This window comes from Ciconia boyciana, chromosome 7, assembly GCF_034638445.1.
Source record: "Ciconia boyciana chromosome 7, ASM3463844v1, whole genome shotgun sequence".
NCBI lineage: Eukaryota > Metazoa > Chordata > Aves > Ciconiiformes > Ciconiidae > Ciconia > Ciconia boyciana.
Window position 1 is genome coordinate 64,084,142 of NC_132940.1, and position 20,670 is coordinate 64,104,811.

Below are 20,670 nucleotides of genomic sequence, written 5' to 3' on the forward strand. Positions count from 1 at the left end.
TGAGCCATGCTTTTTAAAAAAAAAAAAAGAAAATATTTGCAAGAGACTGTAGGATCTTTGCATGTGGACCACAAGACACAGTCCCCCCCAAAAAAAAGATTTTCCCAAGTAACCTCAAACTTATTTTATTTATTTCTCTTTATGAAGCTGGGAAGTTGGTTTGGACAGGCTGGTGGCTGTGATGGTCTATTAAAAAAGGATAGTTTCGCATTTCAGAAAGAACGACCTCTTTGACCTAGCATAGCTTTTAATCGCTCTTCAGCATTAGCAGAGCTGATCTGAGAGTGGCTCATTGAGAGGAAAACTGGGGTAACGGGAGCATCGGGCAATGCATGTGATTCCCGCCTAGGCTAGCACTGGCCTGTTATTACAGTGAATATAAAAGAAGCCACTTGCTCTGCAGAACAGCTTATCAGACTGATTTTTAACACTTTTGGGCAACCTGGAAGCAGAAACCAATATAACTAAGAAAATCAAAATATCATTGAATCATAATGGTTGCTTTAATTTCCTTTTACAAAAGGAAAACTTAAGTGGAAATGTGTCCAGGCAAGTATCTCTTGCTCTTCTTTATCTGCTGTGTATTCCTTGTCACTGCCAGGCAGAAAATCTGTAACTTTCCAGGTTTACTGCTTTTCTGTACCAAAAGGAATATACCAATCGGTTATCAGACTGGCAACTAATTTCCATAGCACTGAGCCAGATTTGTTTCTCTCCTCACTGTGTACTTTTCTGAAGCAAGAGGAGTTGTATGAGTCCATGTACTCATCTCCTTTTTGCCTGTAGCAAACACACGTGCAAAAGGGCGTCTCAGCGCTCATTATTTTATGTATGTGCAGGTCCTACAGAAACTGCATTACACTTGCATGGGAACTGTTATCTAGAGACCTAGTTATCAAAGTGCACGGATATTAACCTTATTTTGCATGCACAATTGAACTCATAAATGATTTCCCAAGCATCACTTTGCACAGAGTTCTTGCCCTCTACTCTAAAAACTGTTTTGTTCTATATGACAAGGGAAGTACCCGCTTACCTCAAACGTCCTTCCTTTCCAACAGCCAACATACAATTCTCCACCTGAATTTGGAACAAGGCTTTTAATAGCTCTCCATTTTCAGCCTTGCTTGCACTTTGGATGGTAAAAAGCATGCTGTCTATAAAAGCAATTGCTCTAGTTGCACCAGCGCTAGCCTTTGTAGAAGTAGTGCTAAGAGGGAAGGAAATTGGAAAAGTAAGGCTTGAGAGTATAATGCTATTTAAAAATGACTTTAGAATCTCAATGGGTCACAAAAAAAAAAAAAAAAAAAGAAAAAGAGAAAGAAAAAAGTTCTTCACAGGCTCTTTCTACTTTATGTGAAAAAAATCTTACTAGTTTTCATCTCAGTTCTGTCTGTGTCTTTTAAGCACTCCTGCTTTAAAGATATAATAATTTGTTCATATCCTGAAGACCGTTCCTTGGCTCCTTCCTCACTATTATTTCCACCTGTCTGTCCTCTATTTCTTCTCTAGGCAATGGAGAGTGACCTCTTGGGCCAAAGGAGTGTCAAAAGGACGAGAGCTTCAGCAGAGACTTTTCCAAAAGGATGGCAATGGTGTTATTTAAAACCTCAGTGCCGGTCAGTAAATATGTCTCCCCTGGCCTCACCCTGTGAAAGCTGCATGTGGTCAAGGTCTGACAAACTCAGGTTGCCGCCAGGCAACAAACCATCGTCCTTCACGTCCCACGAGGCTGGAGAAGCTGTTGTGCAGTTTTCAAACTGTAACTGAGACACAATGCAAATGGTAAAGAAGATAAGGACTCAGGGTAAATGGTAATATATAGAGATAAACCTAGGTGGACCCAAGACAGAGAAGGAAGAAATCCCCACCATGAACATCACTGAAACACCCCTCCCCGTCACTCTTCACAAAGACTGAAGCTGTTGACATTTTGATCCAGAAGGATGTTGGAGGAGAATGACTCCAAAGAAAAGAAAGTTTTCTTATATAACGACTTTAGTGTATTATTAATAAGGTTTTCCTATACTAATTTTAAGTGTTAGCATTATTGTAACTGGACTAATAGTCACTATTAGTTGTATCTTGAAACATAGGATGGACATAATATATTGCTAAAGTGAACACTGGTTCCCTCCAACAACCTCTGCACATAACAACAGAAGACAGAAAGAGATGAAAAATATTGAGTTTAATTATTTACCCCCTGGCAGTAAATAGCTACTGTGTTGAATAACCTCCACAGTAGACCAAATAAAGGGAAATGTTAACACAAAACAATGACAGTAAGAAAATTGTATTGGACACAAAACAAATAAATTGTTTGGCCTATCCTACAGACTATGAGCTTTCAAATGATGATGGCTGGTTAGCCATGGGATATCGACATATCCTTGACAGTTGATGTCTTTTATTAGATGTGATAAAATTAGAGGTTACGGGTGAAGAGTGATACAATGAGCTATTTGGTGATCATATGGAAAGTTGACGGAAAGATTTTTCATGTATCGATTGAGGAACAGGATACTTAACATTTTGAGTGCCATTTGATGACATTCATGAGATGATAACGACTTTGTGTCAGTAATGACCTGGACTGGATTTGGAGTGGTGACCTAGAGGTAAAAAACTTTATAAGGCATTACTGTCATCTAAGACATTGCCATCAAGCTTCACTGCCAGTTATGGTCCTTCCTTTAGACATTTATCCACATTATTATGAGTCCTGCCCTCTGCACAGTGTTTGCAAAAGAGGCCAGAATTAGTCTCACTGTATTAAAACTGCCTTTGATTTAAACAGGAGCAGATCTAAGCCAATGATGAGCATATCTATTATTCCCTTCTCCTTACCTTCCTCTGTGCTGTCCATTCTCTGTAACCTTGCTCCACGCCCTGCAGAGCAGAGCTGATGAAGTCACCCCTCAAGAAGACTATTTAATGATTGCTCTACTCATGTCTTTTGTTGCTGACAGTATGGGAAGTAAAATAATGTGGTTTCATTAAATCTCTGTATTATTATATTAATAAAGAGGAAAACTCCCTGGCAAGAGCAAATCAAGAACAATCTCCAGTGATCTGCTGGCTAGAATGGGGAGAGGTATAAGATGAGATGAGCCCTCTTGCTCTAGAGGAACCTCTTTTTACCCAGTCTTCTTCTTGGGACTCAGCAACATTTCTTTGTACCACAAATCGAAAGCTGGCAATTTGGACGTAAATGACTGTGCATTGTGACACCCTAAGCCATCCAAAGAATATGAAAGCCACAATCACTTGGGTTTAATCCTCTTTGGGATATCCCGTCTTAAACCTAATTCCAGTTCCAGTTTACTCGGGGACTGCCTGAATGGTTACAAACTGGCCTGCTTTACTGGCCTAATGGTTTAGCTGAAGCTGGAGCTGCTTTCCTGCATTGTAAACTTACGCTATAACAAAAAGACTGTAAAGCCTGTTCGCAGAGCTTTTCCTGCACTTTTGACATGGGACAGAACCGACAAGCACAGACCTAACCCCTTCAATCCCACATACAAAGCCAATACTAAAACACTCATTACTAATGAATTGAATAGCTGATGATATTTATACTTCTATATTATATAGATACACATAAAATATGCTTTTTTTTACCTGCTGACAGTAAAGCCATAGGCACATCTCAGGAGGATATACAAGCTGACATGCCATGGTCTGCAGTTGCTGGGAAGCAAGAGCTACTGGCCTTGTGGAGTAAGAAATTAAATGATACTTTGGCTGTTGTTTTGTTTTTCCATATACCATTTCCATATTTTGATTTCCACATAAGAGAACCAAATAGCACCAAGACAGACGCAGAACTAAAGCAAGGTCTTTGGCAGAGAGAGCCGCCCCTGTGTCTTGCCATGATGGCTGCAGGACTTCTGAGAGGTCCATGGGTATGGCCCATAAAGGCCGTCAAGGATTTCTTGAAACAAACCCATAACAACTTTACTCTTTCATATAACACATCAGTTTCCATTTTCTTTCTGTTTAAAACCACTAATGCAATTGGAAGTGATATCCAAATAATGTTTTGGGGAAGCTGACTCTTTTTCCTGGCTTTTGAAAATGTTTGCAGAATTATTGTCAGAGGCTGTATTTGTTTTTGTGTAAGTATGTAGATGAGACTGCTGACTTTATTTACATGCTACACATTAGTTGGCCATCTGGCCTCTCCTGGAATAACATAAGAACAGATTTTAAAATCATTAGAAATGTTAAAATCATAAAAGCAATAAAATTTGTTTATTATTATAAAGTACAAGTCTGAGTCATTCATATTCTCCTTCTTGGTTTTTTGTAATGTATTAAAAATTTTTAAAAGTTTTTATTAAAGACAGTACTGGATGTATAATTTTAAGTAAATGTAAGAATTTTCGATACATGAAAGAAAAGGTAATAATCACCTTATCTAATGAAAACTAATTACAAATAAATCTTCAATGAAAAGTGCTGCCGTATCATCTTTTTGACCAGTTCTATTTTTTAGGATAAAAACATATCACAGAATTATCACATAAGACTTTACATAACCTTCCCTGTTAAACATTAGCTGAAATGGTAGCTGCGAGCAACTGTCTGACGGCAATAATACTCCTGTAAGATCACTGAATTGCACAGAATGTAGCTACCGCCACACATACTCCTTCAGGGCAGGTGTGAATTGAGCCATGCTATTGTGATAAACACGTTGACAGTAAAATCGCTTGTGAAAGAAGAAAAATATTCCTATTTTTTGAAGTGAGCCAAACTAGAGAGCTTTTTCTCATTTCCCAAATGGTAACTTCTTATACAGCTGCTATGGCAGCAGTATTATTTCTCATTTAATAGACTGTGAAGGTCTCTTCTTTGTTTACAGTAAATATTTAAGTGTTCTCTTTAAATAAAAATTACACCCTATATTTTTTTAATAAATTGTGATTTTTCTGAAATCAGGGAGATTTCATCTGCTGAAGAAAATCAATATATAGGCTCATTTGAAGATATTCAAAAGGTGCATGATTATACCTTTTCTTGATAAAAAGGGAAGTGGCTTTTCCCATAAGTGTTTTATCAGAAGATGCTTGGTTATAACCACAAAATTCTTCCAGCAATAGCTTGATAAGTAAGGCATTATTTCAGTGAGGACAATAGAGTTATATTCATCTAAAAATTCCACAGAGGGAGGAGAAAATCAGGACTCTCGGTACTCTTCAGTGATTACATTGCGGCATTCTGTGCTCAGTCATCTGGAGAAGTTAAGCTCATCAGGCTGTAACTCTCCATCATTCACTTATTCCCCCCCTGAGCCATGGATGTAACAGGTTTTCCTTTCCTTCCTTAACACAGCTAAATTTCACATTGTTTTTCTTTTGAATGTCATAGCAAGCGCGAGGCCTAATATAAGTATCAATTCAGAATCTGTTTGGATACGTATCCACAAGAGCGTAATTTTTCTGGAAATACAGCCAAAATAGAAAGGGGTCTGGAGAGAGGGATGAGTCAGTCTCGCTCTACGATTGCGTTTCCAAGGCTGAACTGAACCAGACTCTCGGGGACATTTCTCACTACAAACTCTCCTATCACTTAGTCTTGTCCTTTAAGAACCTCACTGACTAGAAACTCAGAATTTTTGTTCATATCTGAAAAACTAATTAAGAATTCTTTCAAAAAAACCTGTCTCCTGAACATGACAAACATGTCTAACAAACCCTGCAGAACACCCCAATTTTGGGTCCCATTGCTACGTTGCAACAAACTTTCATCTCATCTTGATCGTTGCCAGCCAAGGCACAAAACCAACAAAATTAAGATAACAGACATATTTTGCTGTTGTGTATGAAGTATGAAACATAACAATAATGAAGTGTCTGGATTTAGGCACTAATGGGCAAATGTCCCATTGAAGAGATGCACAGTAGAAATACCTGTCAGAACTACCAGTAGTATTTCTATTCATTTTAAATGAATTCAAAATAATGAAAATAAAAATCAATTCTTGATTTTCCTTTAGTGATTGTAGTTACTGAAAAAATAACAAAAAAAAACCCCAAACCAATTTATTTTTAGAAGCATGCAATTACCTAATAACATGTGATTTAAACCTTTCTTCCAATAATGTTCTTGTGAGTTGTATCAGAGGAGAAAGTAAGAGTTAGAGTCTGTGTGTATCTTAATGTGTCTTGTTTAAGTACAGACAGCCTAGAACAGAGGTGGCCAACATAACACAGCGAAAAAAAATCAGTGCTGGAGTATCTGGCAGGCACCATCCAATTCTTACACAATCCCCAATCCAGGTAAATTCCTAACCATTATAACATCTCATGCCCATGCACATCAATTACTGTTTCTAAAACTGACAGTTTGTGTTGAATTGCGAAGCAGCACCCATCCGCTCTGGAAGCTTGCTTTCTGTAAAATGTCGGTTTCTAAAATTAAGCCATTTTTTAAATGATGCATGACTGTGAAAAGCGTTCCATATAATTAAAGACAGTTTGGTGGCAAGAAATCTTGTTTGCTTTTAATCCACAGTGTCAAGAAATTAACTGTAAGTACTCCCATGAAAAGCTGTCTCGGTGTAAGGACAGTGCACAGATCAGATGTTGGAGAGCCACTACAGAAAACTCCTAGAAAACAGGGTTTATGTGGGAAGCACAACCAGCTTGCTAAGTGTTGCACAGATATTACTGCCAGGCACGCCTGCAAGAAAACTTTCAAAAACCAGTTTTGTATGCTGTCTCTTCAATTCTTCCAACACACTGAAGTCTAGGTTGTCTTTGTGCTGGCTTGCTTTGCCTCATAGGAGACCCTCGTACAATCATTTCAGTCTCAACCTAATGACATTTTGATAGGAAAAAATAAAAAGGTTTCACCTTACATTTCTGAACTCGTTCTCAAATTAAATACTTCTCAAGTGAGAGAACCTTGCTGTGAGATAGTGACTTCCAAAGATTTAATTTTTGGTATGTGGTCAAAAAGCTTTCTGAAATGCATTTTGGTTTAGGTTTTATTTTTTAATACTTAAAATTCTAACAGAAGTCTACTAGAGGAGGTATATTTTCTTAGAAGAAAATAGATTTTAGAGGAGTCATTGAAAGGTACAGATTTTTTTCTAAACATATTTCCAAGAAAGTCCCATAATTTTTACAAAAAGTGTAGTTTTTCAGGGGGAAAAATTTAGAAAAGTCCTATTTGATTAAAAGTTGATAGGTGATCTTCACCAACGCTACATCCTTCCACTTAGACTAGCTATTTTAACTAAGAACCACAAGTGAAATGCAACCAGTGGATGAATAAGCTAATCCCAGAAATACAGACATTAACTTTGGGGAAGGCTGACTTCTGATTAAATTTGACTCCTAATTACCAACCCCTCCAGCTCTGTAAGGTCTTTTAGCGGCAACAGCTACTTTTTGGTTAAAACCCAGGCAATGGTGGGACAGCACATTGCCGAGTACACAATCACTATAATAATTATTTAATTAGGTATTTTGTTACTAAGTAAATTCATAGTTTTAACTCTTTAACATTACTCCAGAATGTTCAGGGACCTCCAGACTTAAAACAAGTATTAATTACTAAACATACAATAATGAACTATCCTGTGTATTCGGTTTGTTTTTCTGAAGATGTCAGTATATAGGTACTCTCATTTTTTATCTGTATTGGTTGAAATAGATATTTCTGCATTCAACAGTGCTAAACAGCTGTTAAATTAATATTAGTTTTATTAAATTCATGTTAGTTTAACCTGAGTTGCTCAGTAAAGAAGAAACATCTATGAGGAGCTCTACTCAAGTGAGCTGAACAGTTAGTGACAAAACTGCAAGAATGATTCATAGCAAGAACGTGGCAGCATAAATCATGAAATCTTTTTTTGGCGATTAAAGGGAAAATATGGATTAATGAAATATTCCAATGTGCCACAATGAATAAGCATAAAATACTGTATCACATTTCAACATGGCTCAACTTTCAATGCATCCTCAACAAAAATGGAAAGTTCTGCGAGTCTTACTCATTATTCCCCCATCAGCCCCAAAGAAAGGTGCGCTTGTAAGGGGAGTATTTTGTTAGTCATATTGCAGAAAGATAACATGAAAAACAGTCCACTTCGATTTCTTATGCACTGGAAGAAATGTGTGCAGCTGAAGAGGCTTACTCTCTAATCCACCTGGCGCTCGATGATACCCACCACGGCTGACACTGATACCCTCCTAGATCCTAGGTGACATCAGCCAGCTTAACACAAATTCCCAGCTGGCCTCAGGTTGGCTGCCCACAGTCCTGAAGCTGTCAGCCTTCCTCGGGCAAGAAATTGAATTGCTACTTGTGGCAACCAGAGCTCTTCCAATCTCTTTTCTGTCCCACCTGTCATCACTGGCCTTCCTGTCATTACTGTCCTTACCTGCCTTCAAATGATGATAGACAGCTTCAACCACACAATAAGCAATGGAGGGGTTCTGTAGGACAGATGCTGTATCAAAAGCTTGTGACGTTGTCTGCAGGGACGATGCAAAGCTAAGCACCGGAGGGGAGTATATACTTACTTTTCCCATTTATCACTGCATTATTATTAGTTTGCAACAATTAACCTCTTGCCCACCTCCAGACTACTAATTTTAGAGAAGGATTGGAAGAGATCATTGCTTCTAATTGATCTTTGCTGATGGAAAGGGTATAGCCCCAGATATTGATAATTTTTATAGAAACAAAGTTCAGCCCTCAGCTAGCATAGACATAGCCCTGTTGCACTTGTCAGTGGTATGCTGCATTACACCAGATGAGCATCTCTCCCAGACGTCAAACTTCAAGACATTACCTGGAAAAATGATCTCTCTTGTACTGCTGTAAGATGGTCTGACCCTGCTGAGATGTGAACTTTGAAACCATGCAATGTTGCAGAAAGCAAATGGAGCATGAAACCCTGTGTGAGAGGTGCTGGTAGGAAAGTTCCTGCGGGATAACAGTGATCCTTATCAATCTTTTAACCTTTTTAATACTGAGACTGTAATCCCTTTGCAAGCATCTGTCCTGTGTAGACAACCAACCTTTGTCTGCCAGACGCTGCAGAGACACGGAAAAGACAAGTTGTGCTTCGGATGGCAAAAGCAACAGGCACAGGGTGGGGAAGTAGCAGCTTTCCTTCACGTACACCCACTGAACAGCGGGATCCCGTCGCTTCCCCCAGTCTGCTAAAACAGAGGACTAACCTCCTTATTTTCAGTCTTTCCTCCCTACCACAGACTTATTATTGAAGGAAAAATTGTACTGCACACTACAGAGAACAATTTCATCAACTAATTTGCTTTTATTGCTTTCCTTGGTGCCCTAGCTAGCTGTTTTCTCTCCAAGGCAGGCACAGGGAAAGCTAAGTCTGTTCTCATTATCACCTTTCACACCACTGAAGCTAAGTGTCTGCCTGCAATAGTCTGTTTAAATAGTAATAGTTCTGAATATTCCCCATGTTCAATAGGAAATTAATTTAATCTAGATACCATTTTTACCCAGCATCGTGCGATTGCTGATCGCTCCTGAACCCAGCGGATGTCCCCCTCAGAGGCTGCGTACGTGCGGGTGCCCTGCTGCACGCTTGAGATGGGAAATGCAAAGCAGCACCTTGGAATAAAGGTTTGCTACAGGGTAGGGGGAGAGAGCACACATCAGACAAGCCAGGTTAAAAGTTCACCAGAGATGGAGGCAGTCAACCTGTACCATTTTAATATAATGTTTTTCTAAACGTTGCCTTTTTAAATCACTTTTCATGGTAAGGGAAATAGGAACCGAGTTTGGGACAAATTTACTTGAAAGCAAAGGGCACTTTGAAGGAGCTGAAGACGATGCAGTCAACACGGAGGTGAATATGGCCCCTCCAGCAACATCCTCAGTGATGCCCCACCAAGGTGTTGTCCTCTACTTTACACAACCAAGACAAAGCCAGTTCTGTTTCCAGATCCAAGTAGATAAACCATTCATGGAAAACAGATTGATTGATGTAGCTTTCTTCTAAGAATCATTCACAAACTTCCATGAACTGAGCCTCAGTTAACCAAATGCACTACTTTTTTGAAAATGCTGAGTTGTTTATGGAAATGTGCCTGACAGCATCTCAGCAATTTGGTTTTATTGTTCATTATTGTTAGCATTTAACTGTTCATCTAAATCCCAGAGCAGTCTGCCTACTCCCTCATGGCACAGCTGAACATTTCCAAAGAGGAAGCCAGGGATGGAGTAACCTGCAACAAGCAGCAGAACCCTCCCAAAAATTGTTGGAGAAAAATCTCTTTTGAGGAAATATTCTAGGAGATTTAGAAGAAATGAGCTGGATCTGTTATTAAGTCAAATAAACTGTAAAAAAATAATCTAATATTTACAAAAAATAAGAGGTGAATCCTCAGCTGTTTTGAATAGGAACAGTTATTTGCCTTCGATGTTGTGCTCTGCCAGCTGGCTGTCTTTCCTAGAGGAATGGCCAGTCCCAGTATTAGCAAATGGGACTGGTGGCTTTTCAACTGGAGCCCAACAAACTGTTTCATGTTAACATGATTGCTCAACTGTCGCGCTGGGAGGCGTAGGCGGTTGCCCTGCTTCTTCTCTTTTCATTCTGCTTTATTTGCTCTTCCAAAGAAAAATCATGTGTTTCAGCTTTCAGGTGCACCGAAGTGTTTCTTCCAAACAACAGTTTATCAAACAGTGGGATTCTTCAGGATAAAATGTGATACAGTTTAAAACTAGAAGATGTTGTTATTGTTAAAGATGCTCTGTTTTATTAAAAAAAAAAAAATCACACCAAGAAAACCCCAACCAAAGAAATCCAAAGACCTATGTAGTCATAGCAATGACAGAGAAGAGAGGAAGAACAAACATACTGCTGCCATAGACATCCAATAAAATCAACAGACATTTGGGTGGCTAGAAATTCATTATTTGCCTGAGTAATCCAACATATTTCCTTACGCAGACAGTGGCAGGGGCTGATTCAGGTGCCATTTACGGGTGCAGAGCACTCGTCTGGTCTCCCTCCGCCTGGCCTGTCTCCTCCATGACCTGCAGATGCGCAGCAGAGCAGCCACCCCAGCAGCTGTCGCAGCAGAGACCCTCGTGCCCCCAGTTAACACTGCTCGCTGCAGCCACCTGAGGCTGGCAGTGCTCTTGTTTCTCCTCTTTTCACCTACAGCTCTTCACATAAATTAATTTTTCCATGTGGAAAAATACAACAGAAGGCTTAGTAACAATGAAACAAAGACAAAATGCCCTATTTTGTCCTTTAGAGATCTAAACTATATTCTAAAACCTGAAGATATGACCTACTTTTCTGCAAACCTTCATGAGCAATGTGTTGCTATGGTGGTTTAATTTTATTTATCATTGGCTATTCCAAACTACAGGTCTACAAGGCATTCAAAGAGCAACATCCAGCGTGACCACTGTAATTGCAGCTTTCAGTTACTGGGGAAGAATCACAATTCTACACTTAGAAAAATTATCTCATCTCCCTTCATTGCAGATTGATCTTCACCCTTTGTTATTGATGCAGCTGACAAGGCAATCACATTAAGACAGCTCTGAAGAAGCTGACACAATGGAGCTTTCAGATATAAATTTATAAGTGTCCTGACTTGTCAGTTTTCCCATTACAAATCTTCTTTGGCAGGGGATAAGGGGAAACGGCTAGTTATAATTTAGCCATGAAAATTTAATTATTGGCTAAAATCTGCTGAATTTAGAAATGAGGTTTGGTCATAAAACTGCACGTGAGAGAGAGAGACTGAAATCAGAAGATACTTGACATCTAAGAGGTCACCAGAAGCCACCCTTGCAATCCAGGTGGCCTGAATACAACCCCTTCCCTTGGGAATTCCCGACCTTAATCTCAACTGTACTTTTTCAAGACCTTCATACTAAATTCGAACTACTATTAAAACCAAAAAAGCAAATGATTCAGCAAAGCCAGACCCTTCAAACAAGCAGGCAGCTCTGTGTAACTATGTTAGATGTAAATAAGTTCTTGCAAGCAGAGCATATAGAAGCTTTTTGTGTTATACATTCTGAGTAATTTGAAGCCAGGATTAAAGCGATATTACAGGCTGCAGATCGTTAATGCAAATGCCCGAGTTAGCAATTCTGGACACAGCCCTGGGCGCAGACATTAGTATTCATAGCAAGGACTTCACAAACAGAGCGGCACACTAATAAAAAAAAAGAAAGAAAGAAAAAAAAAATCACTCTGCAGACTGCAGCTGCTCAATATAGGTCATCTTTCAATTTTAATTTGAATCATCATCTTTCCAAGTCAAATTGACTAATACTAGGGTACCTTATCCAAGAGCTATGTGGTCCAATCAAAGATCAATTTAAAATGCGTTTGAAGAAATTGATTCTTCTAATTCATGGACATAAGAAGCTTTAAGCTCTGCTAGCATCGCCAAGACATGACCAAAGCATCATTCAGCCACAAAGACACACGGACAATACTCAACAGATGCAGATTAACTGAAATGAATTTTTATTAACTCACCTGGAAACAGAAGCGAGAAATAAATCACTCAGAGCTCATCCTTCCTTGAGTAATCCACTGTGTCAGCCAGGCTTAAACTTTCCTGACCTCTTGGGCCCTCTCCAACTTTCTTCGGGTAAGGTCCCCCAGACCCGTAAGTGCCTCCTCATAAATGCACCTGCAGTTCTGGTTTCTTGCCCCAGTTTGTGGGTGCTCACACCCATCACAAAGCCATTAGAAAAGACCTTGGCCGTTTGCACGCTGCTCAGCCCCATGGCCTCAACTTGGAGCCACCAAATCACCGCTTCCTACCCAGCACCAAAACGGACCCTCTTGGTCAGGAGCACAGACTCAGGGCCATAAGGTACCATGATATTTTCCGACTAGTTGCATACAAATTTAATCACCTCCTGGTTACTAAAACAGCTAACTTTTCTCCACCTTTACAGCCTAACAGCATCCCATAACGTTCTTTGCTGCAATACATAGGACCGAATTATAATTAATTCTTCAGGAAAGATTATGGATCTACAGCCTGTAAAGTCGAGGAGCACGTAGGTTTGGGGCATTCATATTTCTCTCTCATTTATGGTCTCCAAAAAGAATAGAAAATTGTCTTTTAAAAGGTATGTGTAGAGGTGATTTGTCGCTCTTCAGAAATGCTCTCAGCAAATAGCAGCGGAGACTGAAAGGAGAGGGGTGCCCCAGGAGAACAAGCAAGCACGCCCCTGACGCTGCCAATTGCTTAGGTAAGGTTAGAGTACACTGAAGTGCTAAAAAATGCCTCTGCCCCATGGGCCTCATGTGAAGACAGAAGTTTAAGTAAATATGTTGAAAGACACATGGACACTTACTGTCCCCCTTCATAACCTGCAGACGTCTGCATCTACAGTGGCAGTGTAAGAGTTGCCATGCTTCTTTATCCCTCTGGTATCTCTCATTTACCTCCTCCACAGAAAAAAAACCCAAAACCAAAACCAAAAACCAAAGGAAAAACCCAAACTAAAGTTCGAACAGCAGATAGATGAAATTCCAGTGTGTTTTGATTGGAAAATGCAACGTAGCAAAACCAGCACACGGATTGCGTTTGAGTTCCCGAGCCATCCAACATTCTTACGTACCCCTCAGGTAATGATTTTTACTCCCGCTTGCTGGATTTTATGCTGAAATATAACCTCTCTCAGAAATGGAACCGTTCCTGACTTTATTTAGAGTGGGTTTTTTCATTGTTTGTATTTTTCAAGTATTTCACACAGAGAAGAGCTCAGCATAATTGTTCTGCTAAATTTATACATTTGGATTTGGGAACCTGGACAGACCTCTTCCTTTTAATTGTTGGCTTTACCACACCACTAGTTTTAATTGGTGATGCTAATAGCATGGCATGCGACACAGCACTCACTGCTCCCCCTTTGCTCCCTCTGATGTCAACACCAGAGTTCCTCTGCGTCAAGTTGGCCTTTATCTACGGCTCACCTCTTTCAAAACAATGAAAATTCTTAGAAATGTACTTTTAAAATCTCAAAACATAATTTCGGATCTTTTCCAGTTTCATAATGCAAAACCTGCTTCCAGAGAAAAATCTATAATAAAATGGAAAAAAAAACATTAAGCTACTAGATGCTCTAAGAGAATACTGTAAGATTCCTCTGCCAGTCCTCCCACATGGCACTCATCATCTATTTTTGGATTTTTCATAAAACTCTATGGTTTGAGTGACCTCTGTACATAATTTAACACCAGCAAATTTGTACATTATCCAGTCTGTGGTAATGCAAACACAGCTGCCTGGGGATTCCCAAGTCAATTACTTCTGTTATGCACAAAAGGTAAGATGTCGTAGCCTATAATAAGTACTTCACCATCTACAGGAAGGAAAAAAACCCAAGATATAACATAAATATATTGTTTAATGTCTTTTTTGAAGAAGAATTTTACATTCTGTGCATTAGAAGGTTATATTGTACTTTCAAATTGTTCGAAAGCATCTACTGCCTGTACAAGAAATTACTTTGCATATGCAACCCCAACTACCATGGATGTCTGAATGCTGTTATAATAACCAAAGGAATAACAACTCATCAGCTTGTAAGCATGAAGCATTTCAGGAGGCTATTTAGTTAGGGATGTATAGGAAAGACTCCCAAACTGGGTGAGGGTGTAGTTATATGCACTAAAGGGCTGCAAAAGTTGATGTATAGTTGCAAAACTGTCCGAGAGGGGCCCCCTGGGTGCAGAGCAGATCCTTGCACAAACACCATGCTGGACCTGAAAGACATCGAGCATCTTCTGCAAACAGCACTCTGCATGCTGCTCAGGCGTGCAGAGACCCCACGTGCTGCCACCGGCAAGCTGGCTGCTGACCTTGTGCTAAAGTGGCACAGACTGAAAAATATTACCGCTGAATTGCAACATTTCTCAGGGTTTTTAAGTTCTTATTCTGTATTTAGTTGGTTTATTCTGAATGAAACAAACTCATGATTTCTAGCGTTTTCATTCTTTCCTCGCGGGATCAGAATAGCAATTGTCTGTTTTTTTAAATAAGTGTTTTTAATGAGTTAGATACATTGCTTTGGCTGAAAAGTTTATTTAAAAATCCAAAATAGTTAATGTTTGATAATGAATCAATAATAAGTCTTTCTGGTAATGTATTTATCTGAGATTTTTCTTTTTACTTTGTTTATTTTTCCACTTCAATACCTTTTGCAAATTGCTTATTATTATAATTAAGATAAAGCAATGATTGCAAAAATGTCACAGAACAAAGTGTTTCCATGAATTTGGGCAGCCCAAATCAGATTACATAAAACACGGTGTTTCAACACAGCAGTTACGTAGTCTAGCTGATAGTGCCACAAGAGGCAGTGTTATTTCAAAACTGCAAAAGTTTTAAAGCAGCCTGAGCATCTGAAACAGAAGTTAAAGACTAAAGCAATACTTTGTTATACTTGCAAAATGGCAGACAAATTCTATTATCTAAGAATTTGTCTTTGATGCAGCTATGAAATGTGACTTTGTTGCAGCTATGAAATGAAGAAAGAACCTGAGGCATTTATCACAAGAAGGCAAGTTTTTTTAACTCGTTGGCAACATATCATACACCATTTATCCAAACATAATTTTACATGTTTTTCATCTAAATAATTCAGCCAGGATTGCTGCTGTCACAACAAACACAATATTGAGATATAGTCTAAAGGATGCTATTACAAGGCACAACCCTAGAGCAGTTGTGAAAATAAGCTCCCATTCTGCAACAGAAAATGCCACCATTGACCCCCATGCACGTGTAGGGCCTCAGTCCTGCACGAGAGTCATCTGCAGGGTGACGACAGCTGATGCTCTCCAGGGCCTGGCAGCAGGAGCTCCGTATCCTGTGCTCATGCCACATGCAAACATATGGATATACTGATGTAAACAACCAGCAAAATCACCAAACTCTTAAATCAGCCTCTGCAGGAAGCAAGTGTTTGCAAGGCAATGCATTTTAATTTAGTGGATCTTTGTCTTTCGTGTTTGACTACATTTTATTATATTCAGAAACCTGAATATGTTGTGTGCAATTTGTATTTAAATTTTCATAGAAAGTTCAGATTTCTTTACATCTAAAAATATACAGTGTGATTGAATAAAATAGCCTAATTGCTTAAATTCCTCTCTGAGATTGCACATCTCTTGTTTCAATCGAATGGCGGAAGATAAATACAGTCACTGAAGGTGTGCTGGTACATACAGAAATATATAGATTTTCTCAATGTGGAGGGCACGCTTCTGTGTTAATAATGAATGTGAAGATGTAATAGTCCCTACAAAGCACCTTCCTAGCAATTTCTCCTGCTTATTTTACCCTCTGACCTACCTTTTGGCCAGGACTCCAACCTCCTAACTCCAATTTCCTGAGCTGGAGGTGGCTTTCCAAAAAAGCATCTCCTTTGCAAGTGAGCCTTACCTTCGTTTTGTGGTGTTCTTTCACTAATAATGGTGATGTCCCTCTTGTGAATATTTCACTACAGTGAGGATTTTAATCTTGGATTTATGGTAAAACCAGGCATAGGAGGGGTCCAAGAGGGAGCAGGCTCTTGAGCAAACAGAAAGAGCTCTCTGTAACCTGAAGAGAGAAAAAGAAAAAATAGACAAGCGTTGTGCAGTGATGGCAACGGATTTGTGCAGTGACTATGCTGTTTTCAATAGGCTTTGTTTTATGAAGCCTTTATTTATACAATATATATCAAAATGTTTAAAACAAATCTACAGCAAACTGAGCCAAAATTGGCTTTCTAATGGCTGATATTCTACACCCTGAGAAAGTAAAATATTACCCAACAAAACAAATGAGACAACCATTTTATGAAATAGAGCAGAGCAGTTTCCTCTAATGTAGGAATCATGGATTAAATTTCCTGGCTTGCAATACACAGGAGGTCAGAAAAGATGTTTATAATGGCACTTTCTTGCTTAAAAATCTATGAAAACAACTGATTGGTCTGTCAGGTTCAGGCTATATTCTGCTCTGTTACTTTCCAGTTTGACCTCTTAATCCCATCCATCTCTGAAACAAAGTTAATATCTTCCTAAATTCACTTAAGTTCTCCTTCAAAGGTTCTGAAATCAGTGAGAATTTTTCCATTGGGTGCAGGCTGGGCCTAAGGCCTGTTTTTTCTAAAAATATATATGGATGTATAGGACATATATATTCTAAATATATATTAGTCTTTATGTAAAGTGCTTCAGTTTGAGTTCCCCACACACTCCCAGTAAATGAGATGAATGACATTGCTATTGATCTTTTTTTGTCTTGTAGTACTCACAGTAAACATAACCAATAATCAAAGCCCAATTAATTTCCAAAATGCAGCAGATTAACTAATGCACATAGCATCTAATACCATGACCACAACCCCAATATCAGAGGGACTGGGCGCAGAATTCCGTGTGGTGGGACAAGGTGCTCCACCCATCTGGATCTGTCCTTTTACTTTGGCTTTCTTGGCTTTGTTCATGTCTCCAAAACTAAATTTCATTGGTGTTTTTGGAGAAGGGAAAGACTTTGTTGTCTCCATCTCATGATGAAAGATATTTCTCTTCAAGCACAAGTGGAAGAAGCTACACCCCATGAACTTTCTGAGCTGGCTTGGCTTTCTGAGCCCCACGCCTGGACCGAGAGGACACCCTTGTGCGAGCGAATGTTGAATGCACAGACGAACCCTACCAAAAAGATGAAGATGCTGGAAGTGAATACACCTAAAGACTTTGCGCTAGGTTAGAAACAGTCAGAAAACATTTCTGAGTATCACAAGTCCTAAATTTTAAATCTGAAGGTAAATATTGCCCTACTTAATTTTTAAAATATTTATCTCAATTATTATTTTCAGAAAAAATGAAAGCACCAATAAGTACTGTGAGGAGTAGCGTATCTGAAACCTAATCATTAATGAGATGTAAGCAGATAACATTAATTGTATATATTCTTTGTGAATTTCTAATTATCTTGTACCATTTTCCCTAACGATGGCAAGCGTATTAGAATGTGCCATACTTTCTAATAATCTGCATTATTTATTTATGCTATATTTACACTCCTAAATATGTTGAGACATTTTAAGCAATTCAGAATATTTGCAAAGTCTAATCAACTGACATAAACCCTGGTTCAGGAAAGCACTTAAGCATTTGTTTTGCTGCATTTTCAAAAGGGACTATAATGCATTTGAAAAGACCAAACCCCCCAAATTATTTATCCAGGCCTTTCTATGGGTTTAATCACAGTTGACCCAAGTAAAATAAACAATATTGCTTTATGAGTACTAAGACATTATTTGCTGTGCATCATTAGTAACTCGACCATGAAGTCAGTCAATTAATACTTAATTTGAATGTCTTACTATAGCACATAAAATGAAACCCACTATAGGGAAGGATGTGGGACGCAGGGCAGGTGTGTGCCGTGCTGGTTCACAGACAACAAGTGTTTTAAGGTCGGCAAATAGCTTGCCAGCAATGAATTCAAAACTTAGCCTCTCTTACCTCTCCTGTGTGGTCTGCTTTGGGACCACCCGCAACTCCTGAGCTGCAAATTGGTCTTCTCTGCGCCAAAGTGTCTACACGGAGTAGGTGCACAACTCGACCCTCTGCATTTCCGTATTTTCATTGCTCCATAAAGCCTCACTCCATCGGATTTATCCTGTACAAACAGGACTCCACATGCACAGAGCTTCCCCGCTGCCCTGTAAATAGGAGTCATTACAGGGCAGCACTAACACCCACCCTTTGCCAGAAGCTAATGGAAATTCCTCTCTTTTTCCAGCCTGAGCAATCAGTATTCACTAACAGGGCAACAATCCCGCCTGTTTTAATCAACTTGAGCACTTGCAAGATCACAGTCAAAACTACTAGTGACAGCCAGCATTGGAGAAGAGATCATCTGCTGAACATAACAGGTGTCGTAGAGCGGCAAGCCCCTGGAAATACTCCTGATAAGCCTGGGTATGCAAGCCTGAATTAATTTATTTGCTCTCATGCAGTCACACCGTAGCAGAGGGGTTCAGACAACTCTCAGTGGATAAGCAGCACCTCTATGCCCAGAATTGTCCTTCTAACCAAGGATCAAGGCAGAGAGAAAACACATACAGCTTCCACCCTTCCCTCCACCCAGCAGCAATGATCACGCAGACGCCGTTCAACTCGGGGCAAATGGCACGAGACTTTCCGAGACAAACAGCTGGCTCACAATTTGATTTTTTAGGACCAGACTCTGAAATCTTGGTTAAATGAATTCACTGTTTCTCTCTACTAGGATTCATTAATTTTGATAGGAAAAAGTGTGTTTTGTAATATTATTATAAATCATACTTGTTACTCTACCAGTCTTGCTCAGCAACTGCACTGAGATAGAAGCAGAGATTGCTAATTACGTGCCACAATAAAGACTATAATGTATGCTATCATTAACTATTCTTTTATGTTTGATGAACTAATAATTTCTTCCTCAGTCATTATAAAATCATTTTGCATAAAGACCCTTGATGCACTCCTGCTAGGGCCTCCACTTACAAGCCCCTCCAGGTAAGTATTTATTATGTATTTTTAATCATCTCTGGAACACGATGTACCTTTCACAACTCAAATACATGTTCAATTTTTTTCTGTTGCTAATGACATTATGCACGAAGGGCTTCAGCTGGCAACTGGTTTACTTGTGCTTTGTTGTCAAGCTTAGGGCACTCTTACCACGAAGTGCGAGAGCGCCCGTGTTGTTCATTCCCTTCTACACCAGTCTCCCAGACGCCTCTCAGGCAGCTCCAATCCCGCCTCTCCTGCCAGGCTGAAGAGATGCTCCAGAGATGTGCCAGTGCACTCACCAGACTGACAGTGGACATGAGGTGCAGAGCATGGTCCATGCTCTTTGTCTCGTTGCAACACCTGAAGGCTAAAGGCAGAGGCGACCAGCCAACGGGCGATACACACCCACACATCACGGCATGAATACGCGGGGCTGGGCTCGGGCATCTCCCTGCAACAGCCCCTTCCCTGGCCTTCCTCCCGGTGTCGGAGGTCTGTGTCGGCAGGATCTGCAGAGCAAAGCTGCCTGAGCCCGCTCCGGCTGCATGCGTGTGCCCCGAGCAGAGGGTGCCTCTGCTTCACGTCTCCTGGTGCCCTGACCCCGCACCGCTCCGTGCGCTAAGCTGCGACTCAGAGCCCATAAACTGCTCCCGAGAGCTGGTGTTATTGTTTGCAGTGATTTTGCCTGCAGTTCAAAGAAAGACAAAGAGGTTTCCTGCCTCACTACTGAACTTCCCATTCCACTTGCTTTTCTTTTTAAATTGAAACTAATATAACAAATCCCCTGTAAGGGAACAACAGTATCTGCTTCCATTAAAATGCTTTTTCTCCCTGCAAGAGTGAAGATAGCGCAGCTAAAGCACCAAGTCCGGCATGAAATCAATTCTCTCCGCTGTGTACAAGTAAAATGTGAAATATAAATATGAACGTTCTTGTGCTATTATAAACATTGGATTTTTTGTATGAGGAGTGTTAGCTTATCTGTATTATTTCCACAAAGCTTTTTGGAGTTATGCGTATAACAGCAGCCATAACAACTTGTTCCTTCAAAGAAACGGTGCGATGCAGCACAAGTAGAGCAACTTAAATAGCAGCATTACAAGTGAATTGCATCTGCAGCCTTA